The sequence below is a fragment of the Oratosquilla oratoria genome, chromosome 9, assembly GCF_046742065.1.
Source record: "Oratosquilla oratoria isolate Oo_2021 chromosome 9, ASM4674206v1, whole genome shotgun sequence".
Classification (NCBI taxonomy): domain Eukaryota; kingdom Metazoa; phylum Arthropoda; class Malacostraca; order Stomatopoda; family Squillidae; genus Oratosquilla; species Oratosquilla oratoria.
Window position 1 is genome coordinate 47,571,241 of NC_134785.1, and position 16,672 is coordinate 47,587,912.

Below are 16,672 nucleotides of genomic sequence, written 5' to 3' on the forward strand. Positions count from 1 at the left end.
TATCAAGGGCAAGATTCCACCCTCCACCGATTCCTCTCAAGGACTCAAAATTCCCTCATCAATCCACTGCTCCACAAGTTGTCTCTCACCCCACTCTCCTAGAGTCATTTTGTAGCAATCGACTTTGTTCTTCAAAAGAGGTGAGCCCTCTTTCGGATATCACTCTACCTCCCACTTCTGGCCATCAAATTTCGCCAGGAAGTCTTCGTCCTCAATCGTACAAGGTACCGCCCTCCACGGCCCTCATTGTCATTCCTACATCCAATTCCGGACTCACCCGGGTCCTCGTCCCCCTTCCGTACTCGAGCCGTGTATTGCTCCAATCCTCACTTGTCCGGCGATAAACGTGACTTCTCCAAGCTGGGCAATTGCATCTATTCCTAGCACCACGTCAATTCCCTCTACCGTCGTTCTAATGACGAGCACTCTTAGTCGTGTCGGGATGCTCTCCACCATCATTTCAATTTCTTGGTCACCTTCTCACTTCGTCTTCCTCCCATCGACTGTCATCAGGGCCACATCTCCCTGTCTGAACTCTTGAACCACGTTGGTCGTTACGATCGTGGTTGAATAACCGGGATCTATTAGCGCCTTCGCGCGTTCTCCTCTCAGCCAGACACCCACGATCGGCATATAGCTGAATGGCGTCTTTACATGTCTTTGGCGGCCCCTTGTGTAGAGGCCGCCCTTCTCCCGTTCCCCTGGTTGCAGTGTCGAGCCATATGTCCTGGCTGATTGCATGCGTAACAGACGAGCTCCACCTCTTTACAACCCCTCGCGGGGTGTCTCCGACACTTGTAACAACGGACCCGAGACGGCCCCTGCCATCCGCTGTAGTCACCCCTGGACTCCCCCGTTTTCCCTTCTCTCGCTGCGGCCCCCGGTGGCTCTTCATCCTTTGTGCACGTCAGCGGCCCTTCTCTCGCCGCGGAAGCTAATTGCCTTTCATTCTATGTCCTCGTCAGCAGCCTAGCTGGGGTTACCAAGTCGTCCATACTCGCCGTCACCGCATTATCTATTTCCTGTGGTCCAGCAGATATTCAATCAGAAGAACCATTCACAAACACCATCCTCACTAGTTTTCTCCAAGCCTTCGCCCTCGAACGTCGACAGGCCTGCTAACCTTTTGATTTCGTTGGCGAACATATCAACCTCTTCACCCGCCCACCGCATTCTTTGCAGCTGAGAAAACGCATCAAACGGACTTTCACCGAAAGTTTCCTTTAATATTTTCTTCACCTTCCCCGCATCCGCTTGGGGAAGGTGAAGGAGGGGGGGGGGGGTTGCCAACCGAGCGTTCCCGTCCGTGCCACATTCACTTCATTCACACCACAGTACCCACATTGGAACTCGAGAGGGCATCCAAATCCGATAAATCTTCTTCACTCGACGTGAAATCGCCATCGTGTTGCTCACTTCTCGCTGGCAATACTGACGTCATCAGTTGGCCTAACGGTGGAAAATGTAACTACGACATTGAAAAGTTCGTCTGCTACAAGGTACTTTTAAGATCATCCTATTTGGGTAAACTCAAGACTATGAAATGCTAGAAACGTGCATTTTAATTTTCTAACTTCTTCTAAGATATATTTTCATGCATAAAATAACGAAAAATAGAGATATTTAAAACCTTCTCAGAGTGTAAATTTGAAATCGGCGACCAGTTAATGGAAATATCCAATAAGTCGGTAGACACTGTTTTTTTGCCAATTGCTTGGGGGCAGGCAAACGTTGTTCCTGTTTTCAAAAAGGGAGATAAATTGTTTATATGCAACAGCCCAATCAGTTTGACATCACGTATAGGTAAAATGTTTGAATCAATAATAGCTAATAGAATCAGTGATCACATCGAGAGACATGATTTGATTTGTAACTCACAGCATGGGTTCTCCAGGTATCAGATAACAATGATAATTACGATGCTATTTGTCTTGAATTTAACAAAGCGTTCGACAAGGTGGCCCACCAGAGACTACCAAATATAGTCAAAGCCCATTGTATGAGGGAAAATTGTATGGACGGATCAGAGTTTGGATCAATGATAGAAAACAACGGGTCACCATAAACGGTGTAAAACCCAAATGGGGGAATGTTTCTAGTGGAGTTCCCTAGGGCTTGGTTTTTGGGTCCCTTATTATTCATCATGCATATAGACATGATGTATATAGACTTGACCCCATCTGAAGTATCTGCATGTTATTGTGGGGTAAGTTGCTCAGTAGCGTGCGGCTGATACTTTAGGGTCTATATGGGGCGTTCCTACGGACCTGAGCCACACATATTTTTTGTCTGTGTTAGAGGATTCTTCTATTCATAGAGAAATGATGATATTTCATAACACTAAGAATGTCCCTCCGTTATGTTGTCCCCCCCCCACTCCTGTTACTTTCTTGTACCACTTCTCTTAATGTTAATGTGGCGGGAGGAAAGAATACTGTCACCAAGTATTTCCACTTCAGTTCTATAAGGCGACAAAAACAGGGCGGGGATAGGACTAGGTATCACTCTCCCTGTAGCCCCAAAGAGAACACGCCTTATATATATATATATATATATATATATATATATATATATATATATATATATATATATATACATATATATATATATATATATATATATATATATATATATATATATATATATATATATATATATATATAAAGCATAAGAGAGTATGGGAGGAGTTTTCCAACTAGGACCCAAAGGTTTGGGTCTTTAAAATGTGTGTGAATGCAATACAGATGAGAGTAAAAGGGAAGAGATAGGCATTATGTTTGTGAGAAGAAAGATGGATGCGTTGTCAATAAGTGAAACAAAGTTGAAAAGAAGGGGCGAGTTTGAGTTTGGGAGTGTGGTTGGGAGGGTCTCAGGAGTGAAGAGAGGACAAGGGAGAGAAAGAGTGGCTATACTAGTAAGTGAAGAGATAGGTGGGAGTGTGGTGGAGTGAAAAGAGGTTTCCTCAAAGTTAATGTGGATGAAGGTGAAACAGAGAAGGGAGATGTTAGTTTTTGTAAGTGCATATGGGCCTGGTAGTGAGAAGAGTGTAGAGGAAAGGGGGCTTTTTGAATAGATTTGAATGAGTGCATAGAGGATATAGGGAGAAATGTCAGTGTAGTGGTATTGGGAGACCTTAATGCAAGGGTAGGAAAAGAGCCAATAGACGGAGTGGTTGGGAAGTGTGGAGTTCCGGAAAAATCGAAATGGAGAGTTGATGGTGATGTGTCTAGAGACTTGATTATAGGAAATGCAATATTTAGGAAGAAAGCCAATGGACTATATAGTGGTAACTAGAAGAATAATAGGAAGAGTTAGGGATGTACATTTTCTAAGGGAAGAGAGTGGGGGAATGTAAAAAAAAATTGTGGAAGGTAAGTTGAGAGTGGAGGGTAGATGGAGAAAGAAGAAAAAGACAGAAGGTAGGGAGGTGCTTTAAGTAAACTGTTTGAATGAGAAAGAAAAGGAGAAGTACAAGAAGAAGCTGAGAGGGGAGTGGAGGATAGAGTAGAACTAGGAGTGGACGAGGAATGGGGATGGGTCAAGGAGGGAGTCACAAGGTGTGCAAAGATGGTGTGTGGAACAAGGAGAACAGGAAGGAATAGAAAGAAGGATAATGAGTGTTGTGATGAAGCAAAGAAGGTTGAAGAAGAGAAGAAGCGATCATTCATAGATTTGTTACAAAATAGGACTAGGGAATCATATGAGAGGTACAAAGAAAAGAAAATGGAAGTAAAGTATAAAATAAAGGAGGCAAAGAGGAGAGCATATGTGAAACGGGGTAAGATTATGACAGATTGTTTTTAAATAATGAAAAGATGTTTTGAAAAGAAATTAGGAGAGGAAAAGGAGGCAAATCAAGTAGGAAAGAAAGGGTAAACGGTGCAGACGGAGAGATGATAATGGAAGAGACGGCAAAAAGAGGAAGATGGGCAGAGTATTTTAGGGAGTTGCTTAATGTGGAGGAGGATAGGGAGGGAAAGGTAGTTGCAGTGGGAAGCGCGAAGAAGATGACAGTGATGAGTGAGGAAAATATGGAGGAGAAATAGAGAAAGATGTGGTGAAGGTAGTTGTTAAGATGATGAGAGCAGGTAAGGACGTACTTGGGTTGGATGGGTGCCATGCAGAAAGTCTGAAAAAATAAAAGATAAAAAAGGAAGTACAGTGATGGTGACTAGTTGGTAATGTTATTCAATGTTTGTTTAAGAGAGGGTAGAGTGCCGGAGGACTGGAGGAGTGCCTGTATAGTTCCACTTTACAAGGGAAAAGGGGACAAGTGTGAATGTGGTAGTTTCAGAGGGATTAGTTTAAGTGTAGTTGGGAAGGCTTGTGGGAGAGTTTTCATTGAGAGGATTAGGAGAGCAACATGGAGTAATTGGTGAAGAACAGAGTGGGTTTAGGACAGGTAGGGGTTGTGTGGATAAGACAGGCATAAGAGAAAGCTTTAGGAATAGGTAAGGATATTTTTTGGACCTTTATGGATTTGGAAAAGGCTTATGACAGGGTAGGCAGGAAGGCACTGTGGGAGGTATTGCAGATATATGGGATAGGAGGAAAGCTGTTAAGAGTAGTCAAGAGTTTTTATGAGAATAGTAGAGCTTGTGTTAGAATCAGAAATGGAGAGAGTAAGTGGTTTGAGGTAAAGGCGGACTCGCAGTAATGTATTTAGATTGGACAAGTTTAGATTTAAGAAGGATATAGGCAAAATATAGTTTAACAATAAGGTGGTCAACGAATGGAATAGACTTGGTTACTATGTAGTGAGCGCTGAATTTATCGGTTATTCAGAGAAACGGTTAGACAAATTTATAGATGGGGATGACAAGTGATAATAGAAATGGAACTGCCTAGCATAGGCATTAGTGTCTCTTGCAATCTTCTTCATTCTTATGTTCTTATAGTTTTTGTTCATATTCTATTGACGATCTTTCTAAGTTTCGCTTCTCGTTGCTCATTTGTTTGTCGCAAGCTGAAATTTGTAAACACAGTAGATAAAGTTGGAAATAATCAGGAAGGTATGTGGCACGGATATTTTGGTGAGAAAGTTTGAAAGTTGTACTTGTAAAGGCTGAATTCTATCTTGTAATGATTTCAGTTTAGTATTTGTATAGGCATAAATATTTTTATTTTGTAATTAAAAGTAAGTTTGGTGCAATATATGTTTTTTTTTGTGCTTACACAATTATTCTGAAGGTAAATTTGTGTAGTTTTTTTCTCTACATTGTGTAGTATCGTCGTCTGAGGATTTGCTGAACTATAAATATTTACAGTTAAGCATTCATTGGGTTCTAATATGAAACTTAGGTTGTCTGATAGTTTGTGGGGCAGCTTGATCCATTGCCAACTTGGCCCATCAACTGCTTGAGATGCCATCTTTTGTTTCAATAGATGCGAAGGTTGATAGAAATTAAAGTATGATAAAAGTGTGTACACAACCTAACCTACATAACCTAACCATGGTGGGCTAACTTGGTCGAGTAGATGGACCAAGTTGGTGTTACCCTTTAATTTTTTTTTTGCACATAAAAGAACATTTCCCCCCCAGATCGTTCGGGAGGAGAGGTAGGCCAAAGTGCATTACTTTAACAATTAATATCTATAAAACTACGCACTTGCGAAGGAAATGAAGTACACCATGGTTCATATCACAACATTTATCACTAGAAACACATGAGCCATATCTCAACTTGTACCATTGTGTGCATATATAAATTGTCCCTTTTTATTAATAACAAAATGTTTTTTTAATTTTTGAAATAGCTTGAAAAATAAGGGAGATACAACATTTTTAATTTTTCTGCAATTCTGAATTTTTGGCTTGACTGACAAGAAGTGAAAATAAAGGGTGGTAATTTGTAAAGATTTTGACAAAGAAGTTCACACAACCACTGGTCCAATTTTAATGAAATTTTGAATTCATGGATGTGTCAGTGGAATAAGAAAATATAAGAAACTGTCATTAAAGTATTCTAGCGGCAAAACCCGATGATCCATAATGCATTTTTCAGCAGCAATCTTAAAGTTGCCTTACCTTTAGATTTCCACACAGTACACTAAATTACCACTACAACTATCCAAGTTTATGTTTAAATTGGTGAAACTCCTTCAATCTTTTAAGAGCTGAATCGAAACCTCTAGAACAGAATCACTCACATATGAGTCAAACACTACCAGAGTTCAAACGGAGAAGAACCCATTCATATGAGTCGCTCAAAAAGGCAGTGGAAACATTCCATCCATGATGCAGAATCACATGTACCTAGCTGAGTTGACCTGAATTCAGTACAATTTGAATGTACCTTATGGGCACAGGAATCCCAGAGGTCCTGTCAGGAAACATGGTCAATTTTAAGAAGTACACACCTATGCAATTTAGAAATAAATGATAATTTTGTAAATTATGATACATCAATGTAATATCCATTATTCTTGGCAGAAATCAATAACAGAAAAAGTTACGGAAAGATATGCACAAAGATAGCCACTTTTACTGCTTGAGACACCATCTCTGGGTATTATTTTAGTTGTGCACACCTATGCAATATAGTATAAAAAATTAGATATCAATTTCTTGAATTATAATACAGAAACATAATATGTGATTTTCTTGGTGGAAACCTTGCTACAAGCAAACCTATTAATGAACGAAGCCACTAGGATATGGTCCAGATGCCATGTTGTCTGTCCAGTTCAGTTACTATCAATTAGACGATGGCTTTCATGTTGTAGATCAGGTGTTCTCCAACTTCAGGTGACATTAATAAGTGCTGTTACAAATACAGTAGGGCTTCTTTGTACTTATTGAGAAATCATGGGGTTCTGCCATTGCCTGTAAATTGCCTGAGGTACAATAATAATCAGGCCATCAACATCTATGATGACGACTTGGATGATCTTTAGAATTTGAAGTACCAAATTAATAAATATAGGTTACATAAGTTAGATTAGGTAGGTTAAGTTAGGTATGGTAGGTAGGTAGGTAAGTTGGTTAGGTCGATAGGTAAGTTGGTTAGGTCGGTAGGTTGGTTTAGGTGAGGTAGGTTAGGTTAGAATAGACAAATTTATCATCCTTTAATTTCTTCGACCTCAGCATCTATCAAAACAAACTTGGCATATCATTCAACTGCCACGACTTCGTTTCTTAGTAAATAGGTTTTAGCAACTTTTTTGTTATAGATCTCTGCCAAGAAAATTGCATATTACGTTGATGCATTATAATTTACAAAATTAATTATTATTTTTCTATAGCTCTATCACGTTGGGGTGCACAACTAAAAATATACCCATCTTTGTTGTGGTAGATGTGAAGGTTGAAGAAATTAAAATACTAATTTGTCTATGCTAACCCAACCTACCCTACCTACATAACCTAACCTGCATTTGGTAATGTGGTATCTGTAATTCTAGAGGTCATCAGGGTTGTTGTCATCTTCAACCTCCGAATCTATGAAAACAAAGATGGTATCTAAAGGAGTTGATGCAACTTCAATTGTGCGTAGCTTTTAGCAATGTTTTCTGTTATCGATTTCTGCCAAGAAAAATATTACATTGATATATTATAATATACAAAATTAGTATCTAATTTCTAATGCTCTATCATGTATGTGTGCACTTTTGAAGAAATACTGGAAACATAAATTTTTCTTGAAACTTGTACAAAACAAAATTAATTCTTATGCAACAAACATGTTCTTGAGGAGATCTCCATTATTATGTCAAAACAATTTGTTGAGAAAATGAAGATGTGTCACTGAACATTCTGATCCATTTTTCTTTCCCAAACCAGTGTCGCCCCCCCCCCCTCCCCCTACAGTCTTAGGGGTACTTTTATTTTTCAAAGTGATGAGATAGTGAGCTTTGTATATTGCTTTGCATGACAAGAAAGTATGAAAATGTATGCTTTTGGGGGATCATTTCAAGTTGAGGCACCTAAATTCATTCTATAGAATAAGCACTAGAGTTTTCAATCTAAGAATTTGCACCTGGTTGAAACACAGTATAAAGCACTTATGCTCTGTTAAGGATACACAAGGTAGCCTTTATATTATAAGAAAAATAGGTCAATTTATAGTTTCATTCAACCATAGAATTTGATATGTGGCTTATGTGTTTCTGGTGAGAAATGTTGTGATATGAATGATGGTGTACATCATTTCTGTCGCAAATGTGTACTTTTGAAGTAATTAAGTATTGAAGTTATGCACTTATGTCTACATCTCCTGAACGATCTGGAGGGATGTGTGGGAAATCGGGGTTTTTGGGTGGGGGAGACTAATAAATGGAGTAATGCGCATTGCCAAACAGGTGTAAAATGAAGAAAACTAAAGAAACCCATAAAAAACAAAAATACCCCATATCGGCGGGTACCGCGCACGGCACTATGTTTGTTTACTAACGATTGTAAGTATAGATTGAAGTGCTAGATTGAGGGCAGCCGATGGCGCAAGACTTGGTAACTGTAAAGTAAACTAACCTAACCTAACCTAACCTAACGGAGGTAACATTAGTTTACGGTTAGGAAGTCTTGTGTGGCTGGAGTGGACTTTGCTAAGTGTAACTATTTTAGTGAGACATTTTTCGAGTTGTTGGTAAACACAAAGATGGCTACCGCTGGACTCCGGACCTAACATGTGTGTTTTTTTGTTTTTTGTTTTTTTCATTTTATACCTGTTTTGCAACACACATTACTCTATTTATTAGTCTCCCCCACCCAAAAACCCCGATTTCCCACACGTCCCCCCAGATCGTTCAGTAGATGTAGGCATAAGTGCATAAATTCATTACTTAATTACTTCAGTAGTACGCATTTGCAACGGAAATGGTGTACACCATCGTTCGTATCACAACATTTCTCACCAGAAACACATAAGCCACATATCAAATTCTATGGTTGGGTGAAACTATAAATTGTCCGAAAAATATTTTAAGATATTAAAGAAAATTTCAATTTATGACAACAAATTTAAAGGATAATTTATATTGTCCACCTATATGATTATGTAAGTTTTCAAATAGTTTACATTAGGTTAGGTTATTTTAATCTATAAATAAGTTGTGAATAATAATGATAAATAAAAATGAAACAGCACCTTAGATATTAAGAACTTGAGAATTAGCACCTGTCTTTTAATAATTTTAAGAAAAGGCACTTCAGTTGGTTTATCTTGAATCGATATGCATTAGGAAAAAGTAAGCCTAAATTATTAAATCTGAAAATGAAAGATGCACTGGTCCTTAAAATTGAAAAAGACTTTGTTATGATGACACATATTATTGTGCGGGAAAATCCCTTGTGGACAAATATATACACCTTGCTACATTATTCATTTTCCTGTGAAAAATAACCACATTTATTGGCTATTGTGACAGAATCCAACCTAATTTAACTTTTCAAAATGCCATCTGCTAAACACTTCTACTATGGATTATGTCATAGTGACTCACATTATGAGGACAGACCGCATATGAAGGGTATTACTTGGATCCATTTTCCCAAACCACATTTGGACATTAAAAGTATCAGTGATAGGTTTAACCCCATTACTCCATCACACCATGATCGTGACATTTCCTGTACACTTTGTCACGCCACAATCATGACATTTCCTGTACGCTCCGCCACGCCACGATCATGACATTTCCTGTACACTCTGACACGCCACGAATGTGGTGCAGTTCAAACTTCCCGGTTCATTAGAGTCTTATTTTTTGTTTACACAAGCCCATAGCTAATGCATCAAGAACTACTATTGGCTCATCATTTCCACCCTCTTGAAACAATAACCAATCAGTGCCTGTTTTTGAATAGCTGTTTGAAGAGAGGCAGTTTGAAGTGCAATTTCTTCGTAAGTGCATTGATAGTTATATTGACAGCAACTTTACTATGTTTTTAGTGTTTAAAAGTAAAAATATTATAAAATATGTGTTTCTAATGATAAATAAATGTTTCATGCTATATAATATAGCAAAAGAAAATAGTGACAGTACTAACTGTGCATAAAAGTGAAGTGAAAATTAGGAGTCTGTAACAATGGCACAGGAGGCAGACTCAGAGATCATACTGGACGTTTCTTATTGAGTTGGTATAATGATTATATATTATTGATTGTGGTATGAGTGATGATGAGATTAACCATGACCATGAAGAAGTGAGTGATGATGATTCGGCAACAGAAACCGCTGAAACTGCTGAAATTAATGGTGAAAATGAAAATGATGATAGTGAGGATGATGGGAGTACAGCACCTGTTGCATGGGCCTCTTCAAGTGCCATTTACAGGTGTCAGTGGGTTGCGCCACAATCTTTCTAGTTCTGCATTATGATATATGTAGACTCCAGAAGATTTCCACACAATTCTTCATATTATAACTGTAAGTGTAATGTTCACACTGATTCATTACAAGTTCCATTTTTGTTTGTCAAGATTGGAATTCATTTTTTTTTTTTTTTACTTTTAAATGTGCTTACCCATGTTCATTATAGTATTTTATATGTATATCAATGTGAAGTACACTTTTTAAGCTTTAAAAATATATATATTTCATTATGGTTTGTTTCAAAAGTATGCAAGTTAATGATATGTTAATGAAACAGGTAAATAGCTGTGCTAGCTTTTGTTGTTTATGTACGTAAGCCTAGACTGCTCCATTGTTATTATCAACGGAGTAAGGGGGTTAAGTATGTTGAAGGGAGGATTTTATCAGTGACCATATGAAAAAAGACATAAATATGCAGGAAACACTTTGTAGGTGGATCCGGGCCTACTGATGACCTCTCACATCCAGTTGTACCCTCTCAAGCCCAGAGCAAGTTAGTCCACCAAGTACTGAAACAAAACAATAATGTCCAGTTCCAATTGAAATATTGTTTATTCATTCAGTCAATTACAGAGCCTGAGAGGCTTAAGCCAGGTCCACACTGCTTCATGCAGAATTGCATGCAGTAGGTGATGGTGTTGAAAGTTGAGCTGTCCACGCTGAATGGGCATAGAGAAAGAAGGCCAGTTTCACAGATGCAATTCTTATCTATATCATTGGATAGGATAGCTCCTATCATTATGAGTATTTTGTACCCCATGAAAAATACCACTAATTTTCAGTGTTTGGCAGGGGTTGTAATGGGGATTAGCGCAACTGAACCTAACCTATAAATTCTTGCAAAAGTGTTGCTAGTGCTGGGAGCAGGGAAGGCATTAAATTCTATTGTCTGCAGTGCCTACAATTTTTCTTACTGGCCTATTTTCATTAAAGAAAATTTTTGAATATAAATTTGTTTGCCAGTCTCACAGATTCAATTCTTATCTATATCATTATATAGCTCCTAGCATTCTGAGTGTGTTGAGCTAAAAAAAAAATCACAAATTATTAGTAACATCACTACGAATTTTTTAAAGTATATTTTTGACAGCAGGGTTGACCCACCTAACCTCTTATTTTTAATGTCACAGTTCAGAGTAACTCTTTCCTCATATCAATAAGGTGTGCAAACACCAAACATGAATTTAAGAACAAACTAGATCTTGTGAGATACAAAGATGAGTCACTACGAGCATAGCTCCCCTTCCCGTATAATATAATTTGGTAAATACAACTAGGTAAATACTTATCTCACCTTTCACTTGATGTTCTATAAGTAGGGATGCTGCTTTATTAACCATGAAATAATGGGTGTGGCCTTTCATCCAATCAATGGGGCTAGCAGAAGTGACCATGACAGAGTGGAAAACTTTCCATCTTCTTTTGATCTTGTTTCCATTTTTTAGTCATTGACACTCCAACCTATGCTTCAGTTGAATGTTGGAGTTAATGTCGAAATGTTGAATCTGTCTTGGATCCAGGGACATCGTCCTCAAACAATAAAATCTTTGGAAATGGATCACATGTCAACATGATTTACTCCTATCAGTACCCTTCAGTACATGTTGGTAGTTTACCCAACTACAAAGAGACATCAAGGTAACTGATTTCAACTTTGCTGTTTGCCATTGTTAAAAAGAAATGTAATAGAATAAATGCATAAGAAAGATTGTGACATAATAATGTACAAATAGACAAGGCCCACAGAGAACAAGGATGCTAAACATAATTCAAATAATGTCAAGCAAAGCAAAATAGGAATGACCCCAACCACACACTGTGACAAAAGTTGATGAATAATAGAAATATTGATTATAATATGGTATATTTAATCCTGATGACTGAAAATATAGTTTGCCAGTTTTTTATTTTCACTGGTGCTGCCTTTGTGACAGTATGAGAATCTGAAAATGACTGGTAACCTTACTCTATGAGAAAACTATAGTATTCCATTATGGAAATGAATTCAGAATGAAGAGCTCAATTCTTTTTTATATTACTGTACAGGTTATTTTACTGGATAAGTCTTGTGTGGTCAATGTGTCATGAAATCAAGTGACAACCTTAGAACAATCAGTATTCTTTCATGGTCAGAGACTATTCAAGAATGGAAATTGCTTTCAACTTCTATCTGTCCTTTATGTTGCCTTCCTTCCTAAAATCTCCCCTTTACCATCTCCATAATGTATTTTCAATACAATATTGTCCTGAAAAATAGAATAGCTGGATGCTTAAGTAGAGACAATTATATTGGTACAATCTCTCCTTTACTATCCCTGTATTATCCCTTTAATTGGATATTGTCCTAAAAAATAGAAATGCTGGATATTGACAATGAAATACAATACAATCATTAATACCTCTTTTATATGCAATCTGCTTCAGTTACAACTTACATTGCACAATAGTAAATACAGGTTGAATGAAATTGAATAATGGTTTGTTATTGTTGACCTATTCTGAAATTGAAACCATAATCAAAATATGATACTAATATAACTTTACCAAACCTAACATATTTGGGGGATATGATAGCCATCCCAGACCACTTAGCTCATCATAAATGATACTGTTTTGTATTTTACATTATACAGGTATATTTTGCAATACATATAACATAATCTTGAGTGTGTATACATTGTGACGAATGTGGATAGGAGGTGAAGGGAACACGGGCTGAGGGAAATACTTTTATTCCTGGCTAGTTTCGCCTGAGTGGCTTCTTCAGAGGAACATAGTTTAAAGTCAAGTTGGTCAATACAGGTACTCCTCGTTTAACAACGACAATTGGGACCAGCGCGCCGTCGTTAACCGAATTGGTCGTTAAGCGAAAGTGTATACATATACGTACATGTACTGTATGTACAATGTCCAGCAATACTTGTATCTTTATTTTCGTGTATTTTCCCTCTTTTATACAGAACATTAAAGCTTTACTGTTTATTTACGGTGGTTAGGTTCCTAAAATTACCGTATATGACCAAATCCGCGTATGCTGACATTCCATATTGAATACCGGGGTAGTTTTTTAGTTTCGACCATGGGCGCAATATAGCAATAGAAAATTAATTATTAATTTTGTAAATTAAAATGTATCAACGTAATATGCAATTTTGTGGGCAGAAATGAAAGTAAAAAATACCTTGCTACAAGAAAATATGCTAATGAACAAAGTCGGTAACATAGGCTCGAGACGCCATCTTGTCGTCTGCCAACGTCTCTCACGACGACGACAATGAGGACGAGCCGGATGACATTTAATTTGCAGGTAATGATTTATTAAACACAGTTTAGGTTAGTTTAGTTTAGGTTAGACGAATTAATTTATCCTTTCATTTCTTCGACATCGGCATCTATCATAACAAACATGGTGTACCATTCGTCCGACATGACTTCGTTACTTACGAAATCTGTTTTAGCATTTTTTTTTTTCATTTCAGCTCTCAAAATTGCATATTACGTTGATACATTATAATTTACAAAATTAATAATTAATTTTCTATTGTTATATTGCGCCCATGGTCGAAACTAAAAATATACCACTACCGGTATACACTGTACCCCAGGTAGTTTTTGCAGCTTGCAGGATGGTAATGTAGACCTAAGCTTCAGAACACTTTACCTCACAGCTAATATCCACCGTACAAGTTCATTTATAACATCATACAAATTTGCCTCAGCCAACTTAATTATCGTACACGACGTCGTAACTTCGGGAGATTTACGTTAAACGACGTCATAAAGCCCGTCGTTACTCCGAGTTGTCGTTAACCGAGTAGGTTGTTAAACGAGGAGTACCTGTATATATGGCAAAAGAAGGAACGTGGCAAAGTGTCAGGTTGGTCCCCCACTCGACCTCATCTGTCGGTGTGGCGGGCTGTCACAGCGGGTGGACTAATTATCCGCCTGTTGTTCGCGTGGCTGAAACGGCCGTCTGGATCAGGGGCTCTGATCCAGACAGACGTTTCAGCCACGCGAACAACAGGCGGATAATTGGTCCACCCGCTGTGACACCCTGCCACACCGACAGATGAGGTCGAGTGGGGGACCAACCTGACACTTTGCCATGTTCCTTCTTTTGCCATATATATTGACCAACTTGACTTCAAACTATGTTCCTCTGAAGAAGCCACTCAGGCGAAACTAGTCAGGAATAAAAGCATTTCCCTCAGCCCGTGTTCCCTTCACCTCCTATCCACATAATCTTGTGTCCTTGGATTGTTCAGTATTACCATATTGAAGTATAGTAATATTCAAAATTGTAAAATGATAAATTGTGGTATCTATTTCATTAAACATATTTGAAGATGATAAGAATATACATATACCAAGGGTTTTTCCTCCCTTACAAGGGAGGTAACCAATGCCAAAAGGCATAATCCCACTTCCACCCATTTCACTTCCATTCAACATCCTTCCCTCCCTCTTATGTTGGCTCCTCCTGGATGACGGGCCATCCCTGCATCTCACCCATTGCCTTGGGTCAGAAGCAACACAGCAAAACACAGCACATCCACAGGAAGGCCCCTTTATTCAATCATTGATCCCCCCATCTCTCCTCTCGTACAGAAACATTGAAGACAGGGAGCAATGTCAAAATAACATTCACACAAAACCACTCCCTAACCCCCCCCCCCCCAACTCTCTTCCATGCATTGCAGTATCATCCATACACAGCCATTCTCTTTTTGGCTACCTCCCCTGTAAGGGGAAAAGCCTTGATATATGTATGTATGTAATAAGACCAAAACTCAAGTATGCAGCAACACTATGGACACCCAGTACCAAAAAGAATATAGAAAATTAGAAAGAATACAAAGAACAACATAAAAACTGGCATCAGCTCTTTCCAAAATGACATATGAACAAAGACTGTCCAAATTAGAATTACAGTACCAACTCTGGAACAAAGAAGGGAAAGAGGAAACCAGAACAAAAAAGGGAAAGAGGAGACCTACTAAATATCTATAGAATTATGAAAGGAATGGAAATCTTAGGTAAGAATGATTTATTGAAATGGGGCAATGGAAAAACAAGAGGACACAAAAAGAAACTCAAAAAAGATAATTATAGAAGATATCTGAAAAAAATAGCTTCCCACACAGAGTGATACATACCTGGAACAAATTAGGCAAAGAAACAGCATATGCAAACACTATTCAAGATTTTAAGAAAAAACTTGATGTTGAAAGATACAAAAGACGGGTCACCACGAGCATAGCTCCCTTCCCATATAATATGTATAATACAACTAGGTAAATACGCACACACATGTAAATGTATGTATAAGAAAATATTAGTACCTGATAATTAATACACAAACACACACACACACACATGTATACATGTATAAGAAAATATTAGTGCCTGATTATTAACACGAAAGCCAATTGTACAGATTATAAGCTGGACTTACATAGGTGTTTAATTCTTTTCAGTTTATCAATCTCATCACTTATCAACAGTGCTACTCCTCTCCCTCACTCCCTTATCACTCCTGATGCCCCACCCACCCCACTCCCAAAATGAAAACCACTCTTTCCTCTCAACTTAGTACAAATGCATTCACCTTTTCACAAAAATACAATCAATCTCCACTGTTACACTCTGTACCACATCCACACATAGTTAATGACCCAGTTACTAGTGATTTGATTGGAGTCCTTGTCCCAGACCTTTCTATGCCTTGACATTTATCAGAAGAAAAATTTAGAGTGGAGGATCCATAACCCCATTACTCTGTCCCAATTTCCTTCTTCATCATGCATGAGACCATGGTGAGAAAGATAATGAGGCAATCATAGAAAAACTCAATGGGCACATAAGAAATCTTTAAGGAAATAGCAAAATTGGATGGATGGATGGGGTGAAGGGGGCTTTGAGGAAGAGGGGAATGTCTGTTGAGGAAGGACGGGAGAGGACAGAAGATGGGTGAATGGAGAATTATTGCATATGGATGATGCTGTGATGCATGAAATGGAATGGGTGGGGGGATGGGGGGTGAGGTAGTATGTGTGAGCAAAATTTGACGCAGCCCGAAGGGATTTCTCCCCTTCTTTTCTGCATGGGGGGACGGAGAGGGGGGGGGTCGCCAATTTGATGAAGCGGCCTTGCTGTGGATGTGCTATGCTTTGTGACACTACCTCTGACCCAGGGTGGTGGACAGGGTGCAGGGATGACCCCTCATCCAGGAGGTGCTAAGAAAGGAGGGAGGGTGGAGGGGAGTGGAGTGTATTTTGGGGATGGAATGGGTGGGAATGATTTTATGCCTTTTCCTTTTTAGCTACCTCCCTTGTAAGGGGGAAAAAGCCTTGGTATA

At 38.5% G+C, this 16,672-nt stretch overlaps 1 protein-coding gene across 1 annotated transcript in view; it reads left to right on the forward strand.

Annotated features, from left to right (window-relative positions):
* The first annotated feature begins 8,853 nt into the window (after positions 1-8,853).
* Positions 8,854-16,672, forward strand: part of LOC143028377 (uncharacterized) — a 41,085-nt gene continuing 33,266 nt past the window's right edge. The window contains exon 1 of the mRNA XM_076190359.1: positions 8,854-10,368. The gene's annotated coding sequence lies outside the window, so the exon portion shown is untranslated. The remainder of the gene's footprint in view (positions 10,369-16,672) is intronic.